At 45.7% G+C, this 16,088-nt stretch overlaps 1 protein-coding gene and 1 long non-coding RNA gene across 6 annotated transcripts in view; one reads left to right on the forward strand and one right to left on the reverse strand.

Annotated features, from left to right (window-relative positions):
* Nucleotides 1–1,927: 1,927 nt before the first annotated feature.
* Nucleotides 1,928–11,770, reverse strand: LOC122228068. Of its 3 annotated transcripts, none has more exons than XR_006206381.1 (3): nt 11,649–11,770; nt 9,260–9,349; nt 1,928–2,013 (listed from the first exon to the last, which is right to left on the reverse strand). It is a non-coding gene; the product is annotated as an uncharacterized LOC122228068 (long non-coding RNA). The 3 variants fall into 3 exon arrangements; XR_006206382.1 differs by lacking the exon at nt 1,928–2,013 and adding an exon at nt 2,541–2,613; XR_006206380.1 differs by lacking the exon at nt 1,928–2,013 and having other exon boundaries at nt 8,854–9,349.
* Nucleotides 11,771–12,354: 584 nt separating this feature from the next.
* The window catches only part of WDTC1 (WD and tetratricopeptide repeats 1), a 63,718-nt gene continuing 59,984 nt past the window's right edge, over nt 12,355–16,088 (forward strand). For 2 of the 3 annotated variants that reach the window (XM_042952924.1, XM_042952926.1), the window contains exon 1: nt 12,356–12,610. The gene's annotated coding sequence lies outside the window, so the exon portion shown is untranslated. Of the gene's footprint in view, nt 12,611–16,088 lie in introns of all 3 variants that reach the window. The other variant, XM_042952925.1, reaches the window with a different exon arrangement.

Here is a 16,088-nt window from a genome sequence, read left to right on the forward strand (position 1 = left end):
CCCACCTAGCACAGAGACCCCTGGGCAGGGTGGAGCTTTCTTGTAAAAATCACCAAGCTCTGGGTTGAGTCATTTTTTCCACCACACCCTCTGTTTATTCCTTCCTCCCAGAGTAAACTGAAACCAGTCATCGGTTGGGACAGGGGGCTCGGGTGCAAAAGAGGGACTTCTAGATTGAACCTAGGATACCGTGCCGTCAGGAGAATTGTCCAATATCAGTCTCTCTTCAGCAGGCTTGCTTGGAAACAAATACATCAAGGTCAGAAGCTGGGAGAGGAAAAGAAGGGAGAGGAAAAGGAAGTGACAGAACATATTGGTGTGCACCAGCCAGTCGTAGCCATGAGAGTTCAATGACAGAATTTATCAGATTCTCACCTCAGCTCAATGAAATCAGTTTTCTCCATCCTATAACTTTTAATCCCTCCACGGAAAAAGAAAACAAAAGGCTACAGTTACTGAGAAATCTGTTCTGTGCCAGGCACTATGCATAACCTTGTTTGGTCCTCCTAGAAACTCTGTAGTAGTATACCCATTTTGTAGATGAGAACGCTGAGGCTCAGAGAAGGTAAGTGACGCGCCCAAGATCATGCAGCTGGTAAGTGGCAGAACAGGGAGAAAGCAAAACCAGTTTCTGAACTCACCCCCTGCCATGGTTAGCGTGGCCCCAGCATACAGAGAACCTCTCCCTTTAAGCCCTGCCCTTCTTTCTACCCAGAAGGGTGAACCGCTGCTCCCCATATCACTGCCTCGCTTTGTTCAAATCTCTGCCTAAAAGTCAGAGAAGCCTTTCCTGATCACCCCATCCAAATGGCAGCCTCCATCACCCACCTCCCTTTACTCTTCGTCATTCATAGCAACTGCCCTACCTTAACATATTTACTTATTTATCTGCTTCTTGTCTGTCTCTACCCACTAGAATGTAAACTTCATGAGGACAAGGACCTGGTCTGTTTGGTTCACTGCTGCATTCCTGGTGTCTGACACATAGTAGGTCCCTAATGTACTGAACGAATAAAAAGAGGAAATTCTGCTTTCTTCCACTAAGAGTACCCCCTCATCCCCATCTGCTGCTAAATCCCCTCACCCTTCAAAGCCCCTCCCCTTTGCTCTCCCTGCAAGGGACTGCTTCTCCCTCTTCTTCCCCAGCCCAGGGATAAACCCAGCCGCCCACGCAACTGCTCCAGCTAGAAACCAGAAGTCACCCTCACCTCCTCTCTTTCTGCCTGACTCTCCCCGCCCCCCCAACACACCAGCAGTTTCCAATCAATCAGCAACTCCAGTCCATTCTGCCTCTTAAATTGTCTCCCAAATCTGCAAGATCTTTAGTCCCTGCTATGCTCTCTCCACCAGGCAGCTCTCCTTTCTTGCCTGGGTGCTGCGTCAGCCTCCTTACCAGTCTTTGTCTCCAGTTTGTCCCCTGCCATTCAGTCTCCACATTGCAATCAGAGTGATTTGTCTAAAGCTCAAATTACCTGGATAAACATCCCATTGATTCCTCAGTGGCCTGAAATAAAGTTTAAGATCTTAATGTGGCTTACAAGACTCTGCCCCATCTGGCCACAGCTTCACTTTTAACACACTCTGCTCCTGCCTGGTTGAACCAATTCCAGTTCCCCAAATGCGCTCATATTTCTTCTCCCTGGGAGGTCTAGCCAACACCTGTTCATCATTCAGGTCTCAGCCTAGATGCCACTTTCTCCGGGAAGCCCTCTCCAACCTCTTCTGCCCCACCAGGCTGGGTTAGGAATCCTTAGTGTATAGAATCAGGGCTTTCTCCCCACTCAGAGGGATCCTGGTGTTCATCTGGGCCAATTTCATACTCTCTTCCCCTGAATCCCCAATCCGTATCCCTGCTTGAAGAACCTCCATTGTTTCTCTGATGCCTGTCAAATTTTAAGACCATCCCAAGTCCAGACTTACACAGAAAACCTTCTGGGGAGTGGAAAGAAGGATGTGACTGAGTCAGGATGCCTCTAGCTCAAGTCCCCTCTTTGCTCAGAGCCTCAGTTCCTTCTGTAAAATGGGGATGACAACATTAATATCCACTTCACAGCTGTTATAAGTAAAATTATAGATGTTAAAGAACAGTGTAAACACTGAAGTGTGATGAGACATGAGGATGATTATTATCTTTCCTGGCTCTGTGTTCCTGCAGCACTCTCAGGCCATGACCCACCATTTTGCACTTAATTATACCCTGCCTTCAATTATCTATTCTTGCTTCCGCGTGGCAGGCTGCTGTTTACAACTGCTGTGGCATCCTCCTGGGATCACATCTTCTACAACTCTTCTGCATCCCCTAGAGTTCAGATATCAGTCCCAACCAAACAGAAGGTGTATATTATTACTGTGATTATAACCAACTGCCATTTATGGATCACCTATTATGCACTAAGTACATATTGTTTCTGATTCTCAAAACTACCCAAGAAATAGATATTTTTTTATTTCTACTGTGCAAACTAAGGCTCAGAAAAATTAAATAACTTGTTCAAGGTCACATGATCCTGGGGGTAAGAACCTCGAGAATCTTTCTTGCACTGGTCTCCAGATTGATGTTAAGGGCCTCATGGATTTCCACCTGCTTGGCTCTTTTCTTGGTCATCAGTTGAGCTGTGTCCAGAGAGAGAGAAAAAAATCAAACCGGGGGCTTAGCAGAGGAGGTGGCTGCCATGCCACGGACCAGACACAGGGACTTTTGACATGTAAGTTGGGTATGGCTTCACCAAGAACAAAGCCACAAAGCTTGTTCCTGTGGTTGAAGGGTGTGGGAGGTGGTCAGGAAAAGCCCTGGGACATCTAGCAGTGCCAGCACCGAACTGCTGCCCAAGTCTGTGAGGAGAGTAGACTGGAGTGGGATCTGATGGCCAAATCACTCACAGTAAGGGAGTGGTCAACTCACAAGAGTTTCCATCCTCCATCAAGAAATTGATGGAGGAGGAGATGCAGGGTTCATAGAGCGCCACTAGGTGGCACTGTGCAAGGAGGGCACAAAAAGAGCCCTTTGGAACGTTTCAACGCGAACAATTAGAAGGGATTTTAGAGCAAGCAAATGCAACGTAAAAGCCTCCTTTTACAGAAGAGTTGTGAGGCCCAGAGAAGTTATTTGAGTTGCCCAGTTTCTTGGGCCTGAAACCACTACCAGAGACCTAGACCTGTCTCTTTCTAAGCTCTGTGCGCTTCACCTTCGGTACTCATCAAATCACATCAAGGTGCCCATCTACTCGCGGGGTGAGCTTACTCAAGTCACTGATATTTTTTTTTAAGCCTCAGTCTTCCTGTCCATTGAACAAAGGATTTGTCTAGGCCTGTGATGACAATGTGGTAGCCACTAGTCACGTGTGACTAAATTTAAATTAATTAAAACTACAACCTAAAATTCAGTTCTCATACTAACCAACGTTTCAAGCTCTCAATAGACAGTTGTGGGTAGCTGCTATCATATTTGACAGCACAGATATAGAGCACCCCCCCCCCCCATTGGTGCAGGTAGTTTGAACAGACAGCACTGGCTGGTAACTGAGGTCCTCCCAGCTTCAGTATTCTATGGATCCTCTGTGAAAGCACTGGAGAGTGTAACACTAAGTGCATAAGGTTTCCTAGCTCTCAGCTTGGGTTTTTAATCATATGCAAGCACTGCGGGATACAGAAGAGAATAAGGTGGGTAAAAATCCTCCCTTCATGGAGCTGACATTTGAATGCGTGTAAGGTACTAAGTCCAAAAATTACAGCTTCTGCAATCAAGGTACAGTGCCTTAAGCTTTGATGTGTTTATTTATCTAGATAAAACACAGTATCTGGGGCACCTGGGTGGCTCAGTTGGATAAGCGTCCCACTCTTGATTTTGGCTCAGGTCATGATCTCACAATTCGTCGATTCAAGCCCCGCATCAGGCTCTGTGCTGACAGCATGGAGCCTGCTTGGAATTCTCTCTCTCCGCCCCGCCCCCCCTCTGTCCCTCCCTGCTCTCTCTCTCTCTCTCTCTCTCTAAAAAAAAAAAAAATAAACTAAAAAGTAGGTCTGGGGTGGAACCCATGAACCTGCATTTTTCTAACAAGCTCCTTGGTGATACCATTGTGGTCGGTCCCAGAGCCCATTTTAAGTAGCAAGGATTTGGAGAATTTTGTGGCAGGACAAGATGGACATGTGTGATTCAACTAAAACATTGTGTGTTCATATTGTGGATCTTCCTGGGAAGCCTGGGTTCAAATCTCGCTCCTGGGTAGCGCATTCTTCCTGATCCTCAAAACTAGAGTAGGAAGGCTCTTCTGGCCTCTATCATTCCTCACACTTCCCCAGCTTGGCGCTGCTCACACTACCTTGCCTTTCTTTCCAAAATCTTTGTCCCAGCCTCCCTCACGCAGCTGCAACCTGTCACTGGTCTCATTTAGTTCTATATCCATTAATTCCCTCAATAAGTACTGAGAGCCCCTGTGTGCAGGTATCCACCAGGCTAGCTGCTGGAAATCCTGCAGGCAGACACGGTCCTGGCCCTCAGAGGGCTCACAGAATAGGAAAAGCCGACAGTGAAAAAAAAAAATCATGGCAGGTGAAATAAGAGTCACAAAAGAGGAAGTAGAAGATGCTATGGGAGATTATGACCAGGGACCTACCCCAGTTTTGCTCAAGGAAGACCTTCTAGAAGAAGAGGCATTTCATCTGAGAGCTGAACAAGTAGGAGCGAGCCAGGCAAAGAGAGGAGGTGTTCTAGTTACTATGGGCACAAATCAAATTCCCCCAAACCTTAATGGCATAGAATAACCATGGGACAAAAAAGACCACTGTGGCCAGTTTTGAAAAACACACTCTGCCCCCATGGGAAGAGTGTGACAGTGTAGAGAATGCTCGGGCAAAAATCTTCCAATGAGAGAAACAGAGCCCATCCGAAGACATAAACACAACTTAGTAAGACTGGCATGCAGCCAAGAGAAAGAGACTGGTATAAAGATGAAACATAAGAGGTCAAAACCCCAAAACCCTCATCCCTGCCCTTGGGGAGTTAGTCATCTCAACAGCTATCGTACCTCCCTGTGTTTCATGATTTACAATCAACAAAGCAGTGCCTAAGTTATTTCCTCATTTTTTTTAAAGCTTACTTATTTATCTTGAGAAAGAGAGAGAGAACAAGCAGAAGAGGGGCAAAGAGAGAGGGAAAGAGAGAGAATCCCAAGGAGGCGCCAAACTGTCAGTGCAGAGTCAGATCTCGCGAACTGATACCATGACCTGAGCTGAAGTCAAGAGTCAGACGCTCAACCGTCTGAGCTACCCAGGCGCCCCTTCCTCATCTGTTTTAAACCACAATCCTGTGAGGGATTTATTAGCCCTAGTTAACAGATGAAGACACAAAGTATCAGTGAGGGAAGTGGGAGGCAGTACAGGAAGAGCAGGGGTATTCAGCGATTTTAGTTGACGCATGGATAAACATCTTACGTGTTGATAAACATCTCACGTGTTGATAGTTAACATGTGTTTTTCATAGAAAGATAGGTCTAGGGCATCAAGCTCATGATGTCACTGACATTATGGCTTGGGACAAATCAAAGAAGTGAATTGATTTAAAGTGAACTTAGGGGAAACTATTAAATGCAGAATAGTATAGAGGGTCTGTGACTATGGTACTGATGAGAAAATTGGAGGTAGACGAGGAGAACTTGAAAACTACGGCCAAAGGAGTAAGTGTGGGATCTGTCTGGAGTCAGGTCAAATCGTGGCCAGGTTCTAAGGACAAACATCCCAAGAGAGAGCCAGCCAAGTTGTTTAGCCATCCCATGCCTCTGTTTTCTCATGTTTAAAATGAAAATACTCTATTACCTGCCTTCATAGGGTTGTCACAAAGAGTAAACTAGTTAATATTTGTAGAGCTCTTAGACTAGTTCCTGGCATTTATTAAGTGCTTGTTAAATAACTAAATTAAATTAACTGACTTAAGAATAAAAGGGGATGTTTTGGCTCTTGCAACTGAAAAGTCCCCGGGTATTTGTCTGTCTTCAGGCTGGATCCGGCAGCTCTCTCTCTCTTCCTCTTCCTCCCTCTGTCTCCCTCCAACTCACTTCTACTCTTCTCCATGTTGATCCATCCTCAGATGACCAACCTCTCACCCAGTGCTGGTCACTGCAGCTCCAGGGTTAGAGGACCTGGACACAGCTACCAGTCGAGAACAAACAGACACCCCCTTGCCATCATTGTAGGAAAAGCCCCTGAATTAGCTCTGATTGGTCCTACCTGAGTTTATTCATTTATTTTTGAGAGAGAGAAGGAGAGCACAAGAGGGGGAGGGGCAGAGAGAGAGAGAGAGAGAGAGAGAGACAGAGAGAGAATCCGAAGCAGGCTCCAGGCTCTGAGCTGTCAGCCCAGAGCCCAACGCAGGGCTCGAACCCATGGACGGCAAGATCATGACCTGAGCCGAAGTAGGACGCTACACCCACTGAGCTACCCAGATGCCCCTAAAGTTTATTTATTCATTTTGAGAGAGAGAAAGCACAGCAGGGGAGGGACAGAGAGAGAGGGGGAGAGAGAGAGAGAGAGAGAGAGAGAGAGAGAGAGAGAGAATCTCAAGTAGGCTCTGCACTGTCAGCATAGAACCCGATGTGGGACTAGAACTCACAGACTAGAACTCACTCATGTGAAATCATGACCTGGGCAGAAATCAAGAGTCAGACGCTTAACCAACTGAGCCACACAGGTACCCCACTAATTTCTTTTTATCATTGATTAATATTCTGTTGTGTGGATGCACCATGGCTTATTTATCCACTCACTTTTTGAAGGCCATTTTGGGTGCTTCCAGTATTGGGCAGTTATGAATAAAGCTGCTGTAAATCTGTGTGTGCAGGATTTTGTGTAGATGTAAGTTTTCAACTCATTTGAGTGGATGCCTAGGACTGCAATCACAGGATCATATGGTAAGACTACGTTTAGCTTTATAGGAAACTGCCAGGCTGTCTTCCAAAGTGGCTGTACCATTTTACATCCCCACCAGCAATGAATGAAAGTTGCTGTCGCTCCACATCCTTGCCAGCATTTGGCATTGTTAGTTTTTTGGATTTTAGACATTCTTATAAGCATATAGTGGTACGTTGTTTTGAGCTGCAGTTCTCTGATGACATCTGATGCTGAGCATCTTGAAACATCTTTTCATATGCTTATTTGCTACCTGTACATCTTCTTTGGTGAGATGTCCAGATCTTTGTCCATTTTTTAATTGGGTTGTTTTTGTTGTTGTTGTTGTTGAGGTTTTTAAAAAAATTTTTTCAGAATGTTTATTTATTTTTGAGAGAGAGAGACAGAGCATGAGCAGGGGAGGGGCAGAGAGAGAGAGGGAGACACAGAATCCGAAGCAGACTCCAGGCTCTGAGCTGTCAGCACAGAGCCCAGCGCGGGGCTCGAACTCATGAGCTGTGAGATCATGACCTAAGCCGAAGTTGGACGCTCAACCAACTGCGCCCCTGTTGTTGTTGAGTTTTAAGAGGTCTTTATATATTTTGAATACAAGTCCATTAGCTGATATGTGTTTTGCAAATCCACACTCCCCCACACACTCTGTAGGTTGTCTTTTTATCCCCTTAACAGTGTCTTTTGCAGAACAGAAGTTTTTAATTTTAATAAAATCCAGGTTTCCATGTTTTTCTTTCACGGATCTAAAAACTCATCACCCCACTCATGGTTACCTAAATTTTCCCCTGAGTTATCTTCAAGAAGTTTTATAGTTGTGTGCTTTACATTTAGGTATATTATCCATATGAGTTAATTTTTGTGAAAGATGTAAGTAAGGGCAGTATCTAGATTTTTTTTTTTTGTTATGTGGATGTCCAGTTATTCCAGCACCATTTACTGAGAAGACTACCTTTTCTCCATTGAATAGTCTTTGCTTCGTTGTCAATAATCAGTTCATTATATTTGCGTGGGTCTCCTTTGGGGTTCTCTATTCTGTTCCATTAACGTACTTGTCTGTGCTTTTGCCAATACTGCACTGACTTGATTATTATAGCTTTATAATAAGTCTTGACGTTGTGTAGTGTCAGTCCTCCAATTCACTGGTGTTTTAAAATTTGAATTTCATAATTTCAGTGTGTCCCACATACATACTGCTAATTTCTATTTATAACTCTTGTCAAGTAGATAGCGGCATATGGTATACTCTATTTACAGAGGCATAAAGAGGCTAAATAACCTGTTCTTCCAACAGGTAACAGAGTCTTGGCTTTTTAGTGCCTTGATGCACTAACCCAGTCCCTGGGGAAGGAAACTTGATCTATTGCCTGCAAGGTTAACTATTCCTCATGTACATTAAAACACTGGAATTCTATTTGATCTGTTTTTTTTTTTTTCTGAGTTTAAGTATCAGAAGTTATCTCCCTGATTTTTTATAAAAATTTTTAATGTTTTTTAAAAATGTTTATTTATTTTTGAGAGAGAGAGAGAGAGAGAGAGAGAGAGAGAGAGAGAGTGGGGGAGGGGCACACACACACACACACACACACACACACACACAATCCAAAATAGGCTCCAGGCTCTGAGCCGTCAGTCCAGAGCCTAACATGGGGCTTGAACTCACAAACCGCAAGATCATGACCTGGGCCCAAGTCAGACGCTTAACAGACTGAGCCAACCAGGTGCCCCTCGTGTTTTGTTTTGTTTTGGTTTTTTTTTTTAAGTTTATTTATTTGCGGAGAGAGAGCACAAGCAGAGGAGGGGCAGAGAGAGAAGGGGAGAGAGAATTCCAAGCAGGCTCCAAACTGTCAGCGCAGAGTCCGATCTCACGAACTGTGATATGACCTGCGCTGAAGTCAAGAGTCAGATGCTCAACCGTCTGAGCTACCCAGGCGCCCCTTCCTCATCTGTTTTAAACCACAATCCTGTGAGGGATTTATTAGCCCTAGTTACAGATGAAGACACAAAGTATCAGTGAGGGAAGTGGGAGGCAGTACAGGAAGAGCAGGGGTACTCAGCGATTTTAGTTGACGCATGGATAAACATCTTACGTGTTGATAAACATCTTACGTGTTGATAGTTGACATGTGTTTTTCGTAGAAAAATATGGTTGTGTAGTGCTTCACTGTATGAATAAACCATGATTCATCCATCCATTCCCCTATAGGTTAGGTTTTTTTGACTTTTTTTGCTATCATAACGGGCCAGAAGTAGTGTTCCTTGCCGTGTTTTCTTGTGCACACATGTAATGTTTCCTCTAAACTCTTAGAAGTAAAATTTCTGGGTTGTAGAATAAGAGAATCTTCAATTTTAGGTTGAATATACCCACTTTTTCCCAGGAGTCCAATCAGGAAATGAAAATGGTTGTATCAGTGACTGCCTCTGCAGAGCTGCTCAGTTGGGGCATTATCTAGTGCACCTAGGAGAGAAAAAGGAGCTACATTCATTGTCACAAGCCTTATTTGAATAATCCTTGTCTGCTTCCAAAAGCGAAACAAGAGAATATTGGAAGTATCACTTAAATATCTACCCAATAGAATAACTGCTTCTGCAGTATCCTGAACTATCCTATCCTTGAATACTATCAAAGACAGAGAGCTTACCACGTCCCAAAGTAGCCCAGCTCTCTTGATTAGAAAGTTCTCAAACATCTATGGCTGGAAGCGAGAATGAGAAGTTTCCATTCTAAGAGATGACAGTATCTTCTTTTTTGAATCTGTTTTTTTCTATGTAAAAATGGGAGTGGGGGGGCACCTGGGTGGCTCAGTCAGTTAAGTGTCCAACTCTTGATTTCGCCTCAGGTCATGATCTCACAGGTTCCTGAGATCAAGTCCTGCATTGGGCTCTGTGCTGACAGCTTGGAACCTGTTTGGGATTCTCTCTCTCCCTGTCTCTCTGCCCCTCCCCTGTTCATGCTCTGCCCCTCCCCGGTTCGTGCTCGCACTCTCTCAAAATAAACATATTTTTAAAAATGGGAGTAGGAATAATACCTAAATCATAAGGTGGTTGTGGGAATCAAATGAGATAGTGTGTGAATGTATGTGTGTATACATAGATAAATATATACACTTGTACATACATATATGCATATACATGTATAGATATGCAATATACTCATATATGCATATATATTCATATATGTAGAAAAGAGAAAGAGAGTGCATGAGAGGGCAAGCGAGCTCTTGGCAGAAAATAATCAATTAATTGTAGCTGCAGCTATTATTAATATTTTTCATCCTATCATCCATTCCGTAACAACAAAGTTCATTCTGCTAAACAAGTATTTACTGAGTGTCTACTATGTGTCAAACAAAGACTGTGCTAGTAATCACAGAAACATCACCCACACTTCTCTGTATTTATTTTTTTAAGTTTTGTTTATTTTTGAGAGAGAGAGGGAGAGTATGCACACATGTGCATGAGTAGGGAAGGGGCAGAGAGAGAGGGAGAGAGAATTCCAAGCAGGCTCTGGGCTTCAAGGGCAGAACCTGACTCAGGTCTCAATCTCATGAACCATGAGATCATGACCTGAGCTGAAATTAAGTGTCCCATGCCTAAACTGACTGAGCCACCCACGTGCCCCTCTGTCAGTATTTCTAAGAGTCTCTGTGACATTGCCAGCATAGAGCAATGGTTTAAAATGGAAGTTCTGGATTCAAATAATCTGGGTTTTAATCCCAACTGTATCAACTATGTGATTTGTGGGAGTATTGCTTAATTCGCTGATAAGAACTTATCTCTCATGGTAAATGTTCAATACATGTTAGCTATTATTCAATTTAATTGAGCCAGTGACCTTAGCCAGGGTTTCAGCCTGAGCCTGGAGAGCTACAGATAGATAATCTTAAAGCTCTCTTTTAGTCCTAAAGTTTATGATTTTTTATATTCAGTGGAACATCTGTGGGGGAGAAATGAGGAAGAATGACCCACATTTATAGGCATTTCACAAAGCTGAATTTGCAAGTAGGTTCTAACTCCTCCAAATGGGAAGAAATCACCCTTTGGGAGCTCACAGACTAATTTATACACTTGATGTGAGCAGAAGCAGGAAAAAAACAAGCAAGTCATGGAGTGATAAACATGGGACAAACACTATAAATGCTAAATATGTATATTCCTTTCTGAGAGTGGGTACTGCCTGGTTCTCACTGGAGGGACAGGTAGTGTTCAAAAGCTCAGACTCTGGTGTAATACAGATCTAGGTTTGAATCCCTATTTGGTTCCTTGTCAGCTATGTGACCCTGGGCAAGCAGCTTTTAACCTTTGTGTCTCAGCTTTCTTTTCTGCAAAACCCAGATAGTAAGAGTATCTAAAAATTATACTCAATACAGTGGTGACATAGTAAATGCTCAATAAAAGGGAATTATTTTTATCTGACAAATGGCACCCTACAGGTGAGTGACAAGTTTCCATTCTCAAGAGATGACAATATCTTTTTCTGACTTTAGGCGCTTCATGGGTGGGGCCCGGTCTCTGCCTTCATAAGTTAGGCACGATGCCTCCCTTGTCACCTTGGCAACTTCCTTAGAGAGGAGGGTGTCTCCTCTGTCAGACTTGGCACTCCACTAGGCTGGAACTTCCTCTTCCTTCGAGGTGGGAACAGTAGTGCCTCCACCAGTTAGTCTCAGATGGACCTTGTCTCTGTCAGCCTGAGGGTTTCCAGAGTTGTGTGTGGTTGGCTCCCCTCCAAGCCACTCTGCGTAGAACTGACTGATTACCTTTTCTCCTCTTCCTTGAGGCCCAGGAACAAGAGTGAGGAATGCGCCTCTTCAGTAGCCACCCAGGTCAGGGAGGAGTTAAGATGAAGGTCGGCTTTAGGGGGTGGGAGTCGGAGGGTGGGGGGGGGGGGCACTGGGGCCCCAGCCTGAAAAGTCTCGCAATTCAGGGGATCTGAGGAAGTCTCGGTAAGGCTCTTAGGAGACTGCGCCGGGCTCTGAGAAGCATTTGGGTGAGTGTGAGAAGTGCCCCAGAAGCAACGCGAAGGAGCATTTTACGTGGATGTGGGGTGGGCGGTGCGTCAGGGTAACTAATGGCAACTGGGCGGGGTGAACCCGCCCGGCAGGAGCTCTTCGACGGAGAGAAACTACGACTCCCAGGATGCGCCGGGGCTCAGCCCGGCTTTCCCGCCTGCCCACTGGCTGCCGGTCCGGAGAGCGCAAGAGCGGATTGGTCGCGGCGGTGCGGGTCTCCCCCACTAGCAGGTTAGTAGGCACCGCCGGCAGCAGACGTTGACCGGGCGCGCAAGGGGGGAGGGGCCCGTCTAGCTATTCTGGAAACCGCTGGACGCTCTCTCCGTAGCGTAGCCGCCGGCTGTGAGGCGCGGGGCGGGGGCGGAGACTGCGTGGCGCAGGCGCAGTGCTGGGCTTCTCCCGGGTCCCCAGACAGCTGGAGGAGATAAACAGAGGAGGAGGAGGGAGGGGAGTGCGTGTGTGAGAGCGCGCGAGGGAGTGTGAGTGTGTGTGAGCGCGGGTGTGAGGCGGTGCGCAGGGGCGGGCGGAGGCGCTGTCCGGCCCGGGCCAGGCGCCGGGCGGGGAGCATGGGAAGGGGCTAGATCTGCCCGGGCCCCCAGCCCCCTCCCCGGGATCCGCGCCCCCCCTTCCCGGGAGAGGGGCCGGGCCCCCCGGACGGACATGGGCTCCTGAAGTTGCGCCGCCGCCGGTCCTGGGAAGAGGCCTGACAGGTACGGGTAGCCACCGCCCCCTGCCCTCGCCGGGCGCCGAAGCAAGAACCGGCTCCCGCAGCCCCGGCACACGGGCCGCTCGCTCTGGGCCGGCCGCAGCCCTGCCGGCCCGGGGGCCTGAGCCCGCCTGCCTCGGGGCTCCGGGGTGTCCCGAGAGGGGGCAGGCCTCGCTGGGGCGAAGGGCACAGTGGGCCGGGGGCGGGGTGGGGATGGAGGGCTGGCCGGGACGTGGGTGGTGCGGGAGGCTCAGGGAGGCTCTGCCAAGGGAGAGGTGGAAGTCGTCCCATCACGGGACTTTTTTGCGGACTTTTTTGTTTGACATCTGATCTGGCGCGGGTCTCAGGAAGAAGGGGGCAGGTGGAAGTGCTGGGAGGGCTACGTTGACCTGACCTGCTCTCTTAGTTTCCTGCTCTCCTGCTCTCGCTCTGTCTCGCTCGCTCTCGCGCTCGCTCTTTCTCGCTCTCTCTTTCTGTGTGTGTGTGTGTGTGTGTGTGTGTGTGTGAGTGTGTCCGTCCGTCCGTCCCGTGTGTCCGTCCGTGGTCAGGCTTCTTGCAGCTGCAGATGCCTTCAGTGGCCCATCCTGGCACCAAGCTGAAGTCTGCCAAGGTGTTTCCACCAGGCGACTGCAACGCCCATACAGAGGGCCTTTACTTGGGAACGGGCTCTTCAGTACCCACCTCAAAGGGAAATAGGAAGTGTGGAAAAGAAGAGAGGTTGAACCAGTAGGATCCGTGATTCTTGTAGGATTCAGTGATTCTTGTCACTGAAAGCTGCAGTGGGTCGTACCCCCCTTCCCCCTTGCCAGCCAGGTTGAATTTGCTTAGTGACCTCTGACTCTCCTCTGCAGGTGTACTACCAGGGTCTCTAGAAAAGATGTGTCAGGACTTATGACTAAAGTCTGACTGCCTAATTTGACTGTTTTCCTCAAAGTCCTTTTTTTCGGTGACTTCCCTTAACTTCCTGAGGTAGTGGTAGAGCAACTTTAAAGTTTTCCTCTTAGGTTTGTGAGTTTAGAAGCCTGATCGGGTGGCTGTAACTTCCCCATTCTTTGCAAGGATGGGGTAGATGATCAGAGTAAAGTGGCAGTTAAGTGTTCCCTTTTAACAGAGCCTGGAACAGTTTTGAGAAGAAAACTATTCGGAAGACACCTCCTGACTCAAAAACATTATGAAATCTCTACCTAGGGCACAGATATGCTCAGTGGTCTGAACAAAGCTTTTCTATACCTTAAAGTCCCTCCGGAGTGGCCAGTCTCTTCGCTAAGTGAAGGAACTACTTAAGGCTATTTCTGGTTTGAGTTTTGGCCTATTCTTCCTTGTAATTCTTATATTTTTAAAGAGATTGAATTGAATCTTGGCTGTTGAGTATAATAATTTGATCCTTTATCACAGACCAAAGAGTAACTGGTAAGGCTCATTTGGGCTAACTCTGAGACTAACAGTGAATCATCATTACAGGTTGTTGGATTTCATTGGCAGATGGGAAACAACCTTTTCTGCCATAGTCTGTGATCCTGCTGCTTTAATACTGGGGTCCTGTTATCCTTCCCTCTTTTGACCTGTTGGGGGGCACTTATGTTCAAGCCACATCTCAATTTGTAGAAGCAGTGCTTTGGGTCACCTCTGAAGAATAATTGAACAACAACTCATATGTCTGCCCGAGACTCTTTACCTTGGAGTTACTGAAAGAAAGAGAATATGTGTAATGATTGTGGTGATGGTATTAACATTGGCAATTTGCCACTTTTGGGTTTTAGAGTTGTCATGCAGCTGACAAATTTCCTAGCTTAAAGGAGTGTCCCAGTAGTGACTCATGGGACATCATATTAGGGTTTTTTTTCACACACGTAGACTTTAGGATCTGGAAGTATACGACTGAAGATCTTAAAGCCCTCTGCTAAACATCTTTGGATTTTGAGGGGCCAATTGCTACGAAGACCCCGAACTGTGACTTTTAATTATTTTTTAATTATTTTCTTCTCTTCTTTTTAAGTTAGGGAATGTGGCCCACGTGTGCAGTCCTGGGTCTCAGAGAGAGAATCCTAGACAACATGTAATATGGTGATACTTATCTTTCTTTTGGGTCACTGAGTGATCCTGACTCCTTTCTTCTTTCATCCTTACCTTTCTGGATTCCACTGCATCTTTGGGCCGCCATTGCAGAGGGACTCCCATAACTCCTAAGTTTCAAAACTCCTGATGGTTTTCATCAGAAACCAATCCCTTGGTGGTACATTTAATTATGAATAACTTACTTTAAGAGGTATTTGCCAATTAGAATACATTCAAAAATGTGACTGACATTTATTGAGGGCCTGGTATGTTGGACTGTGTGCTAGGTGGTGTTTTTACTTTATCTAATTTAGTCCTCATCACTGCTCTGGTAGGCAGAAATCATTTTCCCTATTATACATGTGAAGATACAAGTTCAGAGAGATTAAATAACTTGTCTAAGGTCACACAGCTAATAAAGGAAATGTTCAGAATTCAAACCAGGGTGTAGCACTAGGATCAAGGGATGGAAATTCGAAGAGGGTGCATATTGGCTGGATAGGAGAGAATTTGTTTTCTAAAAACAAAATGGGCCACCTTGTGGGGGAGTGAGTTACCCATCATTGTAGGTATTCAAGCAGAGGCTTCACCACTTCTTATCCAGGATATACTAGAGGAGTTCATACTTATTTAGGTAACTTGACTGAGTAGTCTTTCAGTATTTTAAACCCTATTATTATATGGAAATGGAGTCAAACTCCTGTTTTTGTGATCTGTAAAAAAACTAACGCATATTGCATACATACTGTGTGCCAGGCACTTGTTAGACACTTTTCCTACAATCCTTCATTTAATCCTCAAATCCCCTATGAAGTGGGAATTATTATTATTCCCACTTTACAAATGAGGCAGTGGAGGCTCCAGAAAGTTAAAAAAAACATGCTAGAGGTTACGCAGTTAGTAGTAGTAGGGCTGATATTTGAACCTTTGTACCATCTTCGCTGTGTAACATAGGGTAAGTTGTGTGTCTTCTCTGAGCTATAGTTTCCTCATCTGTGAAACGAGATGACAGTACCTTCCTTACGATGGGTTTATGAGTACTAAATGATATAACATACACTTTTCACTAAATGTCACTGACTGCCCTTGAGAGCTTGGGTTTGGGATAAAAAGGTGTGTTTATTTCTTTAGGGTGAATTCAGGGCTGAGAATTTTGGGGTTCATTCTTTGTGCTATTTGTAATAGCTGCTAACCCCTTCAAGGGCTTTGTGGCATTAGTGACTAATACCTTAAAAACTTGAGGCCTGAATGAGAGGAAGATTCAGCCAACACATTGGAGTATAGGAGGAAGTGTCAAAGGCCTTGTAGGGAAAAAAAGTCCTTACCCCACTATACGGTCAGATTCAGAGATCACTGTTTGCATTTTTACATTTAATGTCTTATTTTAGAATGGACAAGGTCACAATTGCTAGAGCTGTGATAGAGCT

Source organism: Panthera leo, chromosome C1, assembly GCF_018350215.1.
Source record: "Panthera leo isolate Ple1 chromosome C1, P.leo_Ple1_pat1.1, whole genome shotgun sequence".
Classification (NCBI taxonomy): Eukaryota; Metazoa; Chordata; class Mammalia; order Carnivora; family Felidae; genus Panthera; species Panthera leo.